Source organism: Cetorhinus maximus, chromosome 12 (assembly GCF_964194155.1).
Source record: "Cetorhinus maximus chromosome 12, sCetMax3.hap1.1, whole genome shotgun sequence".
Lineage (NCBI taxonomy): Eukaryota > Metazoa > Chordata > Chondrichthyes > Lamniformes > Cetorhinidae > Cetorhinus > Cetorhinus maximus.
Genome location: NC_135890.1, coordinates 26195722 through 26211596, shown reverse-complemented (window position 1 = coordinate 26211596; position 15875 = coordinate 26195722).

Sequence of the window (15875 nt, the reverse complement as noted above, 5' to 3'; positions counted from 1 at the left end):
TAGTCACACAACACCCTAAAATGTAAACACAATGAAACACACTCATCCCTCACACACACACAGACACACACACAAGAAAAGATGCATTCAAGAGACAAAGCATGGGTTTAGGTTATTAGCAGAAATACAAGGAGTAAATCATGTGTTCAAAATTCAGTCCTTTAAGATGCACGCATTGCAGGCCTGGATGGGTTCTCTCTCGTGGTTCTTTACATGAATTGAAGTTGAAAGTCTCTGGGTGTCCAGACAAAGTCGTGATCAAGTTTCTGTAGAGCTGAATCTTTTCAAATGATGACAAGTTAGCCCCTCTCTTTCTCACTGACTGGGCTGACTGGTTGTTCAGGCTGGGTTCTGTTCTTATTCTTGGAGGTATGGTCCCTCTGGTGTGCTGTTGGTTTCCAGACTGCCTTGCTGGGTTCTCTTGTGGAGTAATAGGGTCTCGAATCCCTCCAGCTAGTTTTAATCATGTGAGTGCAAGTTTGTGTCTCCCATTGCCCACGTAATGTGATTGATACACAATGGGGAAATATTTTAAAAACCCATCAACATACCAGTTATGATTAAGCTCACTGGAAGACTTTATTTGATATTCCATCCGCATGGCCCTGACAGATCTGGCATCCATTGTCTGTTAAATCTTTTCCATGGAGCTGGTGAGGGTGGTCAATTTGCACCTAGAAAAACCACTTGCAATTTTAAGAAACCTCCCAGACACATTGGGCAGAATCATCCACTCCCTAAGTCCTGTGCGGGGGAGGAATGAGGGAGTGTTTTCCGCCGCAGAGCCTAATGGGAAAATGTGCCGAATTATGTGATGCTGGCCTCATAAATTATGCAGCTGGGGGCTTCCTGACAAGTCGCGCAGCAGGGCAGGCAGGAAGTCACGCACCCTGCTGTCATATCCGGGTGCCATATTTAAAAGGTGCCTGGACAGCAATTCATTTATCGTGCACTGGGCTTCAGAGCAGGACATGGCAGGCAGGAGCCAACCAGCATTGGCCCCAAGATTCAGCAATGCGCCACTAGACATACATTTGAATGCAGTAGAGGACAGGAGGGACATCCTTTACCCGAGCGATGGAAGGAGGTCTACCCATCTCACCGCCGCAGCATAGGAGGCAGTCGCCAGGGTGGTGAGTGCCAAATCCACGCGCCAGAGGACCACCCTGCAGTATAGGAATAGGATGAATCACCTCATCCATGCCGCCAGGGTAAGTGAACCCTCTACTCCCCACACTGAATGGGAACTGTGACATGGGCTTCCGTAGCAAGGCACCATCTGTGCTGCTTATTCATAAATGTCCTTCACAAGGTGCTGGGTGTTAATATGGCAATCGTCTTGTTAAAACCAATTGGTAGTTAAATAGATGATTGGCATTAATTATACCAACTGAATAGAATAAAAAGGTACAGCTGGAACACTTTGTGTGGAAGCTACTAGCACTGAGGAGTTGTCTTGGAAATAAACCAGCTTTAATCAAGAGACCTGCCTGGATTAATTCTTCCACCACAACCTCTTATTGTGACTAACATGGTAGCAGAGGATGAACTTTAAGCTTTGCTGATTGATTGCTGTATATGAAGTTTTCTGTCTCAGTCCTCTGAGGGAAAAGAAGTGTACTGTTGCTAATAATTTAAGTTATGGAATGGTGGAAGGATGGTGCAAAATCACAAGCTTTGACTATCCACCAATTTTTTTGGACTCTGAACCTTATCAGCAATGGAAGGCTGAAGTTGAAATGTGGACCTGGGTTACTGCCATACCCTGGAAGAAGCAAGGTATGGCTTTGGTGTTATCATTACCAGCCAAAAGCAAGTTAAGGAGTAAAGTATTTTCAAAGTGGAAATTGGATGATTTGGATCATGAAGAGAGATTAAACCGTCTGATATCCTTTTTGTAGATCTTATCCAAAAATTGAGAGTTATTGGAAGTGTATGAAGCTTGGGTGATCTTTGATAAGTTTAGAAAATCAAATGATCAGTCCATGGAAGAATATATCATGGATTTTGATAAATGGTACAGGAGACTTCAGTGACTTGAACTTGAAATTCCAAAATCGGTATTGGCATTTAAATTATTGGACTGTGCTCGCATTTCCCACATTGATAGTCTTTTAGTACTAACAAGGGTTTAGTTCCAGGGGAAAGAACCTCTCTTAGATCAAATGGCTGCTGCTCTAAAAAAATTTCTGGGGAAGCAGTTGTTCCCTACCACTTTTTTAGCAAACGCGAACAACGATGCTGTAAAACAAAGGATAGAGGATTCAATGGTGACTGAATTTTGTTGTCGACCAAATATTAGATGAATATTCCAATACAAAGATGGGGTTAATGATAAGAGGTCTGAAAATGGTCATAATCCTAGCCAATTTGAGAGTCGGGACAAAAAGTGTATCTGGGATGGTGACTGTAGATGTTTAAACCCAAAAAATGCACGGGGAATGGTTTTTCAGTGATTCCCAGTACCATTACACAATGAACTACCCACAGCAAAGGAATTGTGTTTTTGAAGTGACCTGTGAGACGGATTCATCTGAAACTGAAAATGATGGTGACTGCCATGATGGAATTGTATTGATCACAGAGTTTGAATCCGGTGATGAGTATCTTGATGGTAGATTCCTTCAACTGTGCAGTTCTGGACAGTAGTTACACTTCTACAGTGTGCGGCATGGACTGGCTTAACTGCTATCTGGAGTCTCTCTATGTGGCAGACTGGCGGAAGGTCAAGGAGTATGAAAGCTCCACCTGCTTCAGGTTCGGAGATAACAATACACTAACATCCTCCAAATGGGTGGTCCTCCCTTGTAAGATAGCAGGGATCAATCTGTTTATCAGTACTGATGTGGTTTCTAGTGAGATACCGCTACTGTTGAGTCGACCTGCAATGAAGAAGGCTCAGATGACGCTAGATATGGAGAATGATAGAGCAGTCATGTTTGGGGGAAAAATATAGATCTCCATTTTACTTGGTCAGGCCATTACTGCTTGCCACTAAGGAAGCCAGAGACTTCTCATCAAAAAGTTCATGAAGTTTTGTTAACTGCTGAGAATGAGAATTTGGTGGACAAAAAGATCATTTGGAATTTACATATTTTGCACATCCGGCACCACATAAACTGAAGACTCCGCTTCAAGATGCGAGAGTGGTTGTTAAAGGATACAGTGATTTTATTGACCAAGCCACTACTCAGTGTGAAATTTGCCTTAAATATCGCAAGACACCACCGTGACCTGTTGAGCTTGCCGCTAGCCGGAGTTTAACGATGCAGTGGCAATGTACTTAAGTTTGGGAAAAGAGTAGGGTTTTTTTTACTACACTTCATAGATATGGCAACCAGATTTAGTCCATCCACTAATACATAGTAAAGACAAAAGGTCCATTGTTGATAAGGTCATGGAGAAATTGGTAGGAACAGGATTAGGTGCACCAATGAAGTTCCTCACAGATAATGGTGGGGAATTCGCCAATGAGGAATTTTGAGATATGTGCAAAAATTTAAACATCATAGTTATGCACACTGCAGCTAAGAGCCCGTTTAGTAATTGTCTTTGTGAAAGAAACCATGCAGTAATAGATAAAATATTAGCTGATCAACCCAGGATGTAAACTGCAAACAGTGCTAGCATGGGCGGTGCACGCAAAGAACTCTCCGCAAATGGCTGGGGGAGTACAATCCGTATCAGTTGGTGTACAGAAGAAATCCGAAGTAACCTTTGGTGTTGTCAGATGCTCCCCTGCTCTTGAAGGGACTAGCATTAGCTCACTTTTTCTGCTCATCTGAATGCTTTGCATGCAGGCAGAAAAGCTTTCATTGAAGCTGAGGTTTCGGAAAAAATTCGGCGGGCCCTACAGCACCACAAGACCATCAGGAATACAGTTTAGACAAGGAGACATGGTATATTATAAAAGGGAAGGCCAGAAAGGTTGGAAAGGACCTGGCAAGGTTATAGGGAGTGATGGGAAAGTAGTAATTGTGCAACACAATCAAACTGTTGGGGTGCATTCTTTACGGTTAATTGGTACTGACTATACCTTTACAGGTTCTGAACAGGATATAGAACACAAGGAGGTACCATGCATTTCACATACACATATACTGGGTAGTTATGAGGAGCAGACGACAGCAGATACAGGGTTGACTGACTATGAACAAAGTAATACTGAGGTACAGGACAATTCTATTCGTCCAAAAGGGCAATTACCCAAAGTAGGAACAGAGGTAACATACATGCTAGAAGGGACCAGTGTGTGGAGGGATGCCACCATCATAGAGAGCAGGATAGGCCACTGATAAATACAAACATTGGCTAAATGTGCAGGATGAAGGACAGGAGAGAGACAAGACCTATTAATTGGCAAACCGAGGTAAAGATATGAAAAACCAGAAAGTGCAGTATGAGTTCTGAAAGTGGTCGTGGCCCTAGAAAAAGATCACGGACTTGCGAACAGAGTTCTGCTCGCATGGGAGGACAATCATCTAGTAGTAGTCCAGAAAGGGAGGAATGTGAGTAGAAGCCCTAGCTTAACAAGGAAGACTAGAAAGCAAGCTAGCAATCTCAATAGAAGCAGAAGTCCTCATGGCAGATTCTAGTAGCTGCTAATAAATTGGAAAGTAAGCTGATAAAGGAAGCCAAACGGAAAGAGTTAGAAAGTTGGAAGGAATTTGGGGTATAGCCTGAAATACCAGACACAGGACAGCCAGCTTTATCTCACAGATGGATCTGTACAGAAAAGGTACTCCAAGACAGCACATAATAGGCCAAAGCGAGATTAGTAGCATGAGGCTTTGAAGAGTAGCTAGGAGATCAGGATGTCAGAGTGGACTCACCTACTGCAGGGAAAGTGAGTTTGAAGATTTGTTTAGCTATTTTGGCATCCTATTCCTAGCAGTGAAAATCAATTGAAAAGAAGGCTGCGTTTTTACAGGGGAAGAAGTTTCAAAGGGAAGTTTTCTTTGAAACCACCCAAAGAAGCCAAGGATGCAGAAGGAAAACTATGGAAATTGAATAAGTGTGGTATTTTTCTGAGGTCTGCCTTGTTTAAAATAGGTTGCATTCAGTTAAAGGCAGACCCCGTGATGTTCTTTTGGTACCATAAAGAGAAACTAGCTGGGATCTTTATCGTGCATGTTGATGATTTCCTGTGGGGAGGATCTGTAGAATTTGAACAATGGGTAATCAAGAAGATAAAGAAGGAATTCCAGGTCGGAAGTCAGGCTTCTGGGGCCTGGACATTAAGCAGAGCAAGTTAGGAGTGACATTGAATCAACAATCTTATCTAGAAAATGTTAATTATATCCCAATAACTCATGGTAGATCCTCACAAAAAGAGGATCCTGCTACCAAGGAAGAAATGGAACAGTTGAGAAGTTTGATTGGGCAGTTGAGCTGGTTGTGCATTCTGACTAGGCCTGACGCTAGTTATGATGTGTTGGAGCTGAGTACCATGATGAAACATGCGACAGTTAAGCAAGTTCTGTGAGCAAATAAAACACTTTAAAAAATTAAATTCTGAGAGATGTGTGCTCAAGTTTCTGGGTGATCCAGAAGATATGAGGTTGGTCATTTTTAGTGATCCTTCACATGCCAATCGTCCAGATGGGTACTCTAGCACAGCAGGGTTCATCATTTTCTTGGTGGGAAAGAAGGATAAATGTTGCCCAATGCTTCTGTTTTCCTTCTCCTTCTAGCTGCTGGAGCTCATGGCTCTGCAGAATGCTGCTAAGGTACCCTTGGGGACCAGAAAGATATGCATCTTTCATATGGCACGTGGTTGGTGATGAAGACTGATAGCATGCCAACGTCACCTGCATCACAAATGCTCACTAATCACCTTTTTTCCTTACACAGGCAAGTTAGCACATAACAGGTGTGAGAGAGAAAACGAGAGAGGGCATGCCCAATCTCCGCCACTCTGAGTACAAAGAGCAGGCTGCCGAGCTGGCAGGGGAGAACCATGACCATTCCTGTGGCGACAGTGAGGCTGGCCTCCCCCAGCCATCCAGTGAGGAAGCAAGCTGAATCTCTGCTCGTAGAAACCTAAGGGTGATGCTCAGTGCAATGTAGGAGGCAGCCCATCCAGTCATTCATTCTCTCCCCTTTTCCATTACAGGTGCTAGCAAGAAAGTGAGGCCAGACCTTGCCCGAGTCCAGCAGCTCCAGCCTGCAGAGCAGTGAGGAACATGACGACGAATTCTCACCTGTAAAGTCATCACAGCAGACACCTGCACCATCCACCAGCTCAGAGGTGCACACCTTTTGTGGGCATTAGATCTAATTTAGACTGGGCCTCACACTCAGATCACATCCTGGACACATGTCCACAGCAGGAGGAGGCAGGGAAAGTCAAGGTCACTGGCACTCAGAGGACTGCTGCGGAAGGGGCTTCTGCTATGCCTGAGTTGGATGACAAGCCTCGGTGCGGTCCTGGACAAGATGTTGGAGATGCAGCAAGAGGCGGGGGTATGTCAGGCGGAGGTGTCAGAGGCCCTCAAAAGTGGCATGTGATGAAGAAGGAGTCTGTCTGCCTGCTCTCTGATGTAGTGGCACTGACAGTGGAGTACACACTGCGGTCTCCATGGGGAGGATGCCAGATGCCATGGAGAACCTGGTCCAGCAGAACGCCCAGTTTCGGCTGGAGAATCAATTCTCATTTGCTGAGTTGAATTCTAGGTTGTTCAGTATAAGGTGTGCAAAAAAATGTTTTGAATCCTTTTGTTATAGGACAGCAAGCTCCACTGTAGTCTTCAATCACTCTATACTGGACACTTCTCACTCTTTTATCAGCTTTCTGTTTCAGCTGCTCGATCGTTAATATGTACTGATGGCTGCGTTCACAAACAGGCTAGACAATTCCATCTGTACTCCATCACTGTAAGCATAGGTGAGCTTTTGCAGTAACTACACAAGAGGGGGTGGGACACTTTGATCTCCCCCAGGTGCCCATTTCCTTCAAGGTGTCAGGAAGGAGCCATTGGGCATCCAAAGGGAGAAGGATCGTGAGACGGACACCCTTGGGACCTACACTAAGGACTCTCCAAGGATGTCCAGGCATTCTGAGACCCCTCTGTCTATAACCCCATCAGTTCCAGTCTCTGGGACCATTGGGTACACTTGCCCCAGTGTGGGAGACCCAAAAAAAGCTGGGGCCCTCCAGGCCTCAAGCCTCCAGAGGACGCCTACCAAAGTCATCAGACACAAGATGGCATGGTGGTCAGCAAGCTGCCTCCACCACCTAGATGCAGTACAAAGCAATGTAAAATTAAGAAATTCTGAGTTCACTCTGGTGGCATCTGTGCACTATTATTGTTCACTGTTGCTGCATACTTGCAAATGTATGTAACACTGTACTTTATGCAAGTCTCCCTAGTTTTTATTGCTCCTGTTAGTGTTAATGCCTGTGTGCACCCCAAATCCCCCTGAATCATGCCTGCACATGAAGACATCGATCTTTGCCAGGGCCCTTGTGAGCCATGTGTGAGAAGCCTCCCACATATACTGTTCCCTTGCTCTTCACGGCCTATTCAATTTAAACATCTTTCCCTTGTCAGGGATAAATTTTGGGGTTCCCCCTCAGTTGTCCACTTGAGCTGACCTGCAGCTCTGCCAACTCAATGTCCCTCCTCCCATCCAGCATTTAGTGAGCTGGACATCGAGGTAGTGATCAGTGCTTCAGGAGCAATGGTGCACTTCATTCCAAGCCTGCTCAAACAGCTTCTACCCTCCATCTGTAACTCGCACCCACCCTGTCACCATTGACCCCACCAGTGTCACATTTACCCTCCGTACCATCACCCTTGGAAACCACCCCCAAAACCCTTCAGCCCGTCACTGAACTTGGATGTGCTCTCCCTCCCTGACGAGCCCACCCCAGTCACCGTCGAGATGCCCACCCTTGTCTTGCACACCCCTAAGACCCGCATCCACTTCAGAGTCCTCACCAACAACCCTAATCAGCCATTTGCCCACCATCGGCAGACCCTTACCCTCCCACCCTACCACATCCAACTGCCCCCGTTAACCATGACGGTTTGCTCCCCAGGAGACCACTATTGATTCCACCAACACTTTCTTCTGAACCATTTCCTCCCCCGCCCACCCCCCCACTCACAGTTCCCTCTCTAATATGCTAATACCATCATTAACAAACAGAGTCACTCCTCCACATTTCCTAGCTTCCTATGCTTCCTAAATGTCACGTAACCTTCAATATTCAGGTCCCAATCTATGTAATCCTGCAGCCATGTGTCTGTAATGGCCATCAGATCGTATTTATTTATTTCTATTTGAGCTATCAGTTCATCTGTTTTATTTTGAATGCTACGTGCATTCAGATACAGACGCTTTAGTTTTGTCCTTTTTTATTTATTTTTGTAACCTCTAGCTTTATCAGCTGATTTACTCTTAGATTTGTACTCTCTGTCCCTTCCTGTCACGGTCTATTTATCATTTCCCACATTAATACCTTTCTATCTTGTCTTTTCTCTACTCTTGCATTTACCACATCTTCCCAAATTTGATCCCTTGCCCCCACTATTTAGTTTAAAACCCTCTCTACTTCCCTAGTTATGTGGCTCGCTAGAACACTGATCTTAGCACGGTTCAGGTGTCCCAGTGGTACAGCCCCAACTTTTCCCATTACTGGTGCCAGTGCCACATGAACCAGAACCCACTTCTCCCACACCAGTCTTTGAGCCACGCATTCATCTCTCTAATTTTATGTACCCTATGCCAATTTGCACGTAGTTCAGGTAATAATCCAGAGACTATTACCTTTGAGGTTCTGCTTTTTAATTTAGTCCCTAGCTCTTCATACTCTCTGTAGAACCTCTTTCCTAGTTCTGCCTATGTCATTGATACGTACATGGAGCAGAGCAACTGGATCCTCCTCCCCACCACCACCACCACACCACCACCCCCCACCCCCACCCCACTGCAAGTTCCTCTCCAACTCTGAGCAGATGTCTCAAACTCTGGCACCGGATAGGCAACACACCCGTCTGGACTCTGGGTCTTTGCTGCAGAGAACAGTGTCAAACCCCCACTATACTCTCCCCCACTACATTCCTTTTTGCTCCCCCCACTTGAATGGCGTTTGGTACTATGGTGCCATGGTCAGTTTGCTCATCCATCCTGCAGCCCCCGCTCTCACCCAAACAAACTGAGAACCTCAAACCTGTTGGACAATTGTAAAGGCTGAGGCTCCTGCATTCCTGCCCTCTGGATCCCCTTACCTGCCTCACTTACAGTCACACCCTCCTGTCCCTGACCACTGACCAAATCAGAAAATCCTATCCTAAGTGGTGTGACTGCCTTCTGGTACAAAGTATCCAGGTAGCTTACCCCCTCCCTGATGTGCCGCAGTGTCTGCAGCTGAGCCTTCAGCTCAATGACTCTGAGCTGAAGCTGCTTGAGACATACTTTCTGCAGACATGTTTGTGCTGGATCACTGGCACCCAGGAACTCCCACATGTTGTAGCCTTGACACATCACATGTCCTGCCATCCTTAATTTGTTTTAATTAATTACTTAATTATAAGATTCACTTTTTAAAATATATATTTTATTAACTTTACCACCAGTTCTATACTATTTTAAACCTTAGGACTGGAACAGACGCTCATCAAACAGCTAGCTCATTTCCTTGTAGTGGGGTAAGAACCAATTCCTACAGGGTGAAAAAGGTAGAAAAAGGAAAGGAATATCTCCTTCCTCTCCTCACCGAACTCTCCCATTCACCAAACCCTCAAGTGTGCACTCAGTTTTGAAGCTGTGCTCGTTTGCCTTAGTTGCACTAAATAATCTGAATTTATAGTAAACTGATCTGGAGCTATAGAAACCAGGTTCAACCAGTTAGCTAATAAACTACTCAGCTCTCTCAGCAAAGTGTGTTTACCCTGCCTAAGGCTGGAAGAAAGAAAGAAACTTAGAGGAGGATTTTCCCCTCGTCAGGCAGGTGCGGTGGGCAGGCGGGCCTGGAAGAGGCTGTGCAATGGTCTGCCGCCTGTGATTGGGCCCCAACCATGATTTCACACAGGCTGGCCAATTAATGGCCAGCCAGCGTGAATCATGCGCTGATACCTCAGCGCTGCCAGGGTGGGGGCAGGAAGAGGAAGCGCGAGCACTTAAGTGTGTGCATGTGCGGGGGTGCGCTCAGTGAAAGCTCCCTGAAGGCACAGACCTGCCTCAGGGAGCTGAAGGATTTTAAATACAAAAATAAACTTTTAACATACTATATGAACATGTCCCCACATGTGACTCAGTCACATGAAGAGGGACATGTGAGAATGGATGTTATAAAATGTTTTTTTTTTCAGTAACCGTTAGAAACCTCATCCCGCTCATCGATGAGGTTTCGTTAGAAATGCAAAGGCCGCCTGCCTATTCACCCACCTGCCAACCGTAAGGTCGGACAGGCAGCGAAAAAGTCAATTTAATGAATTGATTAAGGGGCTTAATAGCGAGTACACGATGATGTCGGGACGCTTGATCAATGTCATCGCATGCTATTTCATGCTCATGCGCACCTGCACCCTGAGTTGAAAATCCTTCCCATAGTCTACTTGCACACTACTTTTCAGGTACTGCTAATTGTAGACTCGCCTAGATTTTTCAAGAACAAGATTAACACTTTAAACATCCCCCACTCACCAAACTCCCAGATATGCACTCAGTTCCAAAGCTGCACTCATTTGTATGCTTTATGAACTCAACCTGCCTTGCCCTGCCACCTTCAATGATTTGTACATATATAACCCTAGGTTCCTCTACTCCTGCAGAATTTTAAAATTGTACCCTTTGCTTTATATTGCCTCTTCTCATTCTTCCTACCAAAATGAATCACCTCACACTTCTCTGCATTAAATTTTAACTGTTATTTGTCTACCTATTCCACCAGCTTGTCTATGTTCTCTTGAAATTTTTCACTATCCTCCTCACAATTCACAATACTTCCAAGTTTTGCATCATCCACAAATTTTGAAATTGTGCTCTTTGCACCCAAGTCTAAGGGCTGAATTATACAGGGTGCTAGATTTCTCACCCCTTCACAACCCCACCTTGGCATAAAAGTCGTGGAGGAAGAGCCTGCCGAGGAGAACACTGGCTGCCCTGCAGCTACCTAATGACCATCTAAAAGGCCATGCGGGGAGGGAAAACTGGGGGGAGGAGGTTAAAACATTGGGGGGTCCTCGGAGCCCCTCTGCCTGCCACGAGCTTATGCAGGGAAAGCTGCTGGGAGGTTGGTATGAGTCTCTTCTGCCACCAGTTAAATCCTGGCAGCACAGGAATGCCCACTTAAGGGCCTCAATTGGCCAACTGGTGGGTGTGCCTCTCAATGCCAACCCCAACCCCGCCACTGGTACAATTGCAATGGGGTAGGCAGCTGGCAAGCTATCATCTGGATTTAAGAGCACCCTTGCCTTCAAATTCCCTTGCGGGGCAGTGTTAAATCTAGCCCTAGAAAAACAGGGGTCGAGCACTGACCCCTGGGGAACCCCACTATATATTTTCCCCCCCCGTCTGAAAAACAACCATTCATCAGTACTCTGTTTCCTGTCACTCAGCCAGCTTCATATCCATGCTGCTACTGTCCTTTTTATTCTATGGGCTCTAACTTTGCTGACAAGCCTGTTATATGGCACTTAATCAAATGTATTTTCAAAGTCCATGTACGCTATATCAACTACATTACCCTCTCCACCCCCTTCTCTGTTGCCTCATCAAAAAACTTAAGCAAGTTAGTGAAACAAGATTTGTCTTTAACAAATCAGCTAGCATTGGGATCAGCAAGGGAAGATGGGTGGTCAGTAACGTAGAAGGAATAGGGTCGAGGGAGCACAAGATGGATTTTATGGACAAGATAAGCCCAGAGAGGGCATGAGGGGAGATACTGGAGAAATGAGAAAAGATGCAAGTTCAGGAAATGGGCATGGGGTAACTTTGGAGCAAGTTAAGTCCAGTGGGTTAGTGGAAGGGAGGGAAGCGAAAGAGGCAGATGATTGGATGGTCCCATTCTTAGCAATATGCAAGATTTAATTCTAAAGAACACTAGCTTGAAATTGGCATCCAGGATTTCTAGGAAATTAGCTGTTGCAATAGCTGGTTTGAAGTTATCGAGTAAGTTAACAGCTTGCTGGCTTTTGTTGCCCATCCCTAATTACCCTTGAGAAAGTGGTGGTGAGCCCACTTCTTGAACTGCTGCAGTCCATGAGGTGTAGGTACAAGAACGGAAGTCCAGAACTTTGATCCAGCAACAGTGAAAGAACGATAATATGTTTCCAAGTCAGGATAGTGTGTGGCTTGGAAGGGAACTTGCAAGTAATGGTGTTCCTATGCATCTGCTGCCCTTAACCTTCTAGGTGTTAGAAGCTGCGAATTTGGAAGGTGCTGTCGAAGGAGACTTGGTGAATTGCTACAGTGCATCCTTTATAGAGCACACACTGCTGCCTCTGTGTGTTGGTGGTGGAGGGAGTGCATGTTTAGTGTTACGGAGGTATGTTGATATCAAATATTAAATTTCAATTTCATCCACTGGACTCACATGTGGAACATTTTAAGAAAGGCAGTTTCAACTGTTAAAGCAAAGACACTGACTTAAGGTGGCTGCCTAAGGTCACCCCTCATGTCTGCAACTTCAAGTTGGTCAAGATTCTGGAAGTTTCCAATGTGGAAAAGAGCCGGAAAAGATGAGCATTTCCCAAGACACTGGCTAACTTGCAAACTTTGCGAGTGGGAAAATTGAAGAATTTCCACCCAAGAGGAGGGGAAATTCCAGCGCATTAATCAGGGGATTCACGGGAGAGAGTGTAGAGGTGCTACTGGTGAAAATTTACTTGCAGAGTGAGCTCATTACAGAAGTAGTAACATTGGCTGTGATCCCAAGCAAAGACTAGACATTTTGCTGGGAAATGACCTGGCAGACTGGAAGGTAATACTCCCCAAAAGTCAAGAACAGTCCAGAGAGGCTGAGAAGGCTGGAGGAAGCCAGCAGAGTTCTGCAGGGGGCAGAAAGCTGAAAAAGGTTCAGGGCCCTGCAGGGGGCAACAGAACCCATTAGGGTTGAAGTGGCTAAAGAGAAGCCAATTGAGTCAAGAGGCCAGGACTAGGCCGGCAGTGTGAAGAAATAGAAGTGAAACTGCTGAGTTAAAAGAAATGAAAACCAGGCCAACAGTGTTAGGAAGGGTTAAAATAGAACCTGAGGAAGTTAAAAAGGCTGAAACCAGGGCAATAGGGTTGATAGAGTTCAAGGAAGGATCCATGGAGTTTAAAAAAGATAAAGAGAATGACCTGAAATTGGGTTGGCAGACACTTTATTTTTCAGATCTAAATGGGTTCCAGGGGAGTTCCCAAGCAAGCAAAGAGACAGTAAAGGAGGTGCCACAGAGGAATACAGCAGGAGCTGAACAGCTACTTGGGGCAGTAGTGTTGCAGAGGACATGGGATAGGTTAGGGAAAAACCCATCCCCAAGACAAAAGAGAAAGGGAATATACCCCAAAACAGACATCAATTGTGATGACCAGAAGAGGTATACCAGGGAAATCCATGCAGAATTATCCACTGGTAAATTAAATCAGCAGGCTCAAGTTTTAAACCACAACAGTATAGAAGAAACAACTGAGAGCAGCAAAAGGGCTGCTTTCCTCTCTCTCTCTCGTAACTAACCCTCTGTTTGCTTATATCAGACTTGAGAGCAGCAAAGAAATTCCAGAGAAAACGTCAACTTCCACAGCAGCGTTTCCAAGAGGAAACCAAAGGACTACAGCTTAAGAACTGCCCAGCCACAAATAACAGCAAACGACTTACAATCAGTGAACTCATTATATCTTTGCCTTGTTGAATCCTAATTTGTCCAAAAGTCAACCTCCTCTACTATGTAAGTTGTATTTTTGCACGCTGCTAATGGAGAACCAGCCTGTGATTGGATGAGTGGCACACAGTGGAGTTGCCAGGTAAGTTTGAAATCTCAGTTTCTGTCAGCAGAGCTCAGCGCAACATGCCAACATGCAGAGGCTGGAGCAGCTGCAGCAGAAGAGAAGCGAATTCGGCCTTGGAGCAACTTTGAGTGGGGGAGAAGGGAGACTGGCTTCAGAGCAACTTCGAATAGGAAGGAGGAGGGTCGGGCCTCGGAACAACTTTGAGCAGGGGGAGGGGGCTTGGGCCTCATGGCAACTTTGAGTAGGAGGGAGAGAAGTCGGAGCTCAGAACAACTTCAAGTGGGAGGGACGGGGGTCGGGCCTCGGGCCATGGAGCACCTTGAGTGGGGGTGAGGGGAGTTAGGCCTTGGACAGTGGAGCAACTTCGAGTGGGGAGGAGGGGAGTCAGGCCTTGGACCTCGGAGCAACTTCCAGTGGGGGCAGGAGGGAGGGCCTTGGGCAAGACCCTGATACAACATGTGGGGGGGAAAGCAGAGCAGGGCTCTTGTACAGCATGTTGGGGGAAAGGCATAGCAAGGACTGCAAGAAGAGGGGAGGGGGGGAGAACCAAGATCCCCAATCAGGTGCTGCCATTGCTATCCTTAACGGGAGAGATGGCAGGCTATATGCTGAGAACTTTATCATTGTTTATAATGTTGTACTTTTTCCTACCCCTTACGTACTCGCAATCATTCGGAAGAGAAATTTAGAAAAACAACATTTATACTCCGGAACTGGAGATTATCATCATTAATCACCCACAATACTTTTCGATTAATGATGGCGAGCCCCCCCCAGGACCCCTAGGCAAGAAGAGGAGAATTGACTTGGAAAGCCGAGTCTTCAAAGGCTCCTGGACTGGTGACTTCTTCATTGTTGCGTACAACAGTTCCATAATATGACTGATATGTCAGGAGGAGATAGCTGTTTTTGAGGAGTAAAATATCAAGCACATTATTGTACAAAACGTGTTGGCAGATTTGACAGTCTGAGAGGTCAGGTGAGAATCGAACTCTTTGAAGCAAAACATTATCGATCAATAATCTCTCTTCACGGCTGCAAACCAGTCTGAGACAGCAACCAAGGTCAGTTTCTTGATAGCCAAGAGAGGGAAGCCATTGTCTGATGGGGAATTTGTGAAAGACTGCTTGGGCATGTTTGTATCTGTGGTATGCCCTGACAAACAGTCAATGGTGGAGAGAACCAGCCTTTCACACCAGACCATTGCTAGAAGAGTGGATGACCTAGCAGCCACATTCAGAGTTTCCTAATCAAAAGACTCAAAGCCTGTGTGTTTTACAGTCTAGGACTCAAAGACAGCATGGATGTGAGTGATACAGCTCAACTCGTAATTCCTGCAAAAGGAGTCACAAAAACTTTTGAGCCAGAATTTTTAGACTCGTTGGATGGGCGTACACCCGACCCAAATGAGTGAAAAATGATGCGCGATGGCGTCGGCAAGTGTCCCGACGTCATCGCGCACACGCGTGATATTTCAGTCAACGGAAGTGAGCGGGAGTCAGCAACACACCGCTGGCAAGAGGCCTATTAAAGCTATTAACAACTAATTGAATTAAATTTTTCGCCTGTCCAACCTTATGGTGACAGGCAGGCAAAAAAGCCAAGTGGCCTTTGCATTTTTTGCAAAACCTCATCCACAGGCGGGATGCGGTTTCGATTCGACATTAAAAAAAAAATTTCATACTAATTTCTAACATGTCCCTGCTCATGTCAGAGTCACATGAGGGGACGTTTTTTAACACCTTAAAGTTCTTTATTTTTATTTTTTTATATCTTCATCTCCCCAATGCAGCTCTGTGCCTCAGGAAACTTTTCCTGTGCGCACCTGCGCGCATGTGCGAAGTTCCCCATTCGCCCTCCTTCCCCACCCCACACAGGCAGCACTGAGTGCTGCCGCATGCCTTCACACTGGGTGGGCCTTAATTGGCCCGCCAACT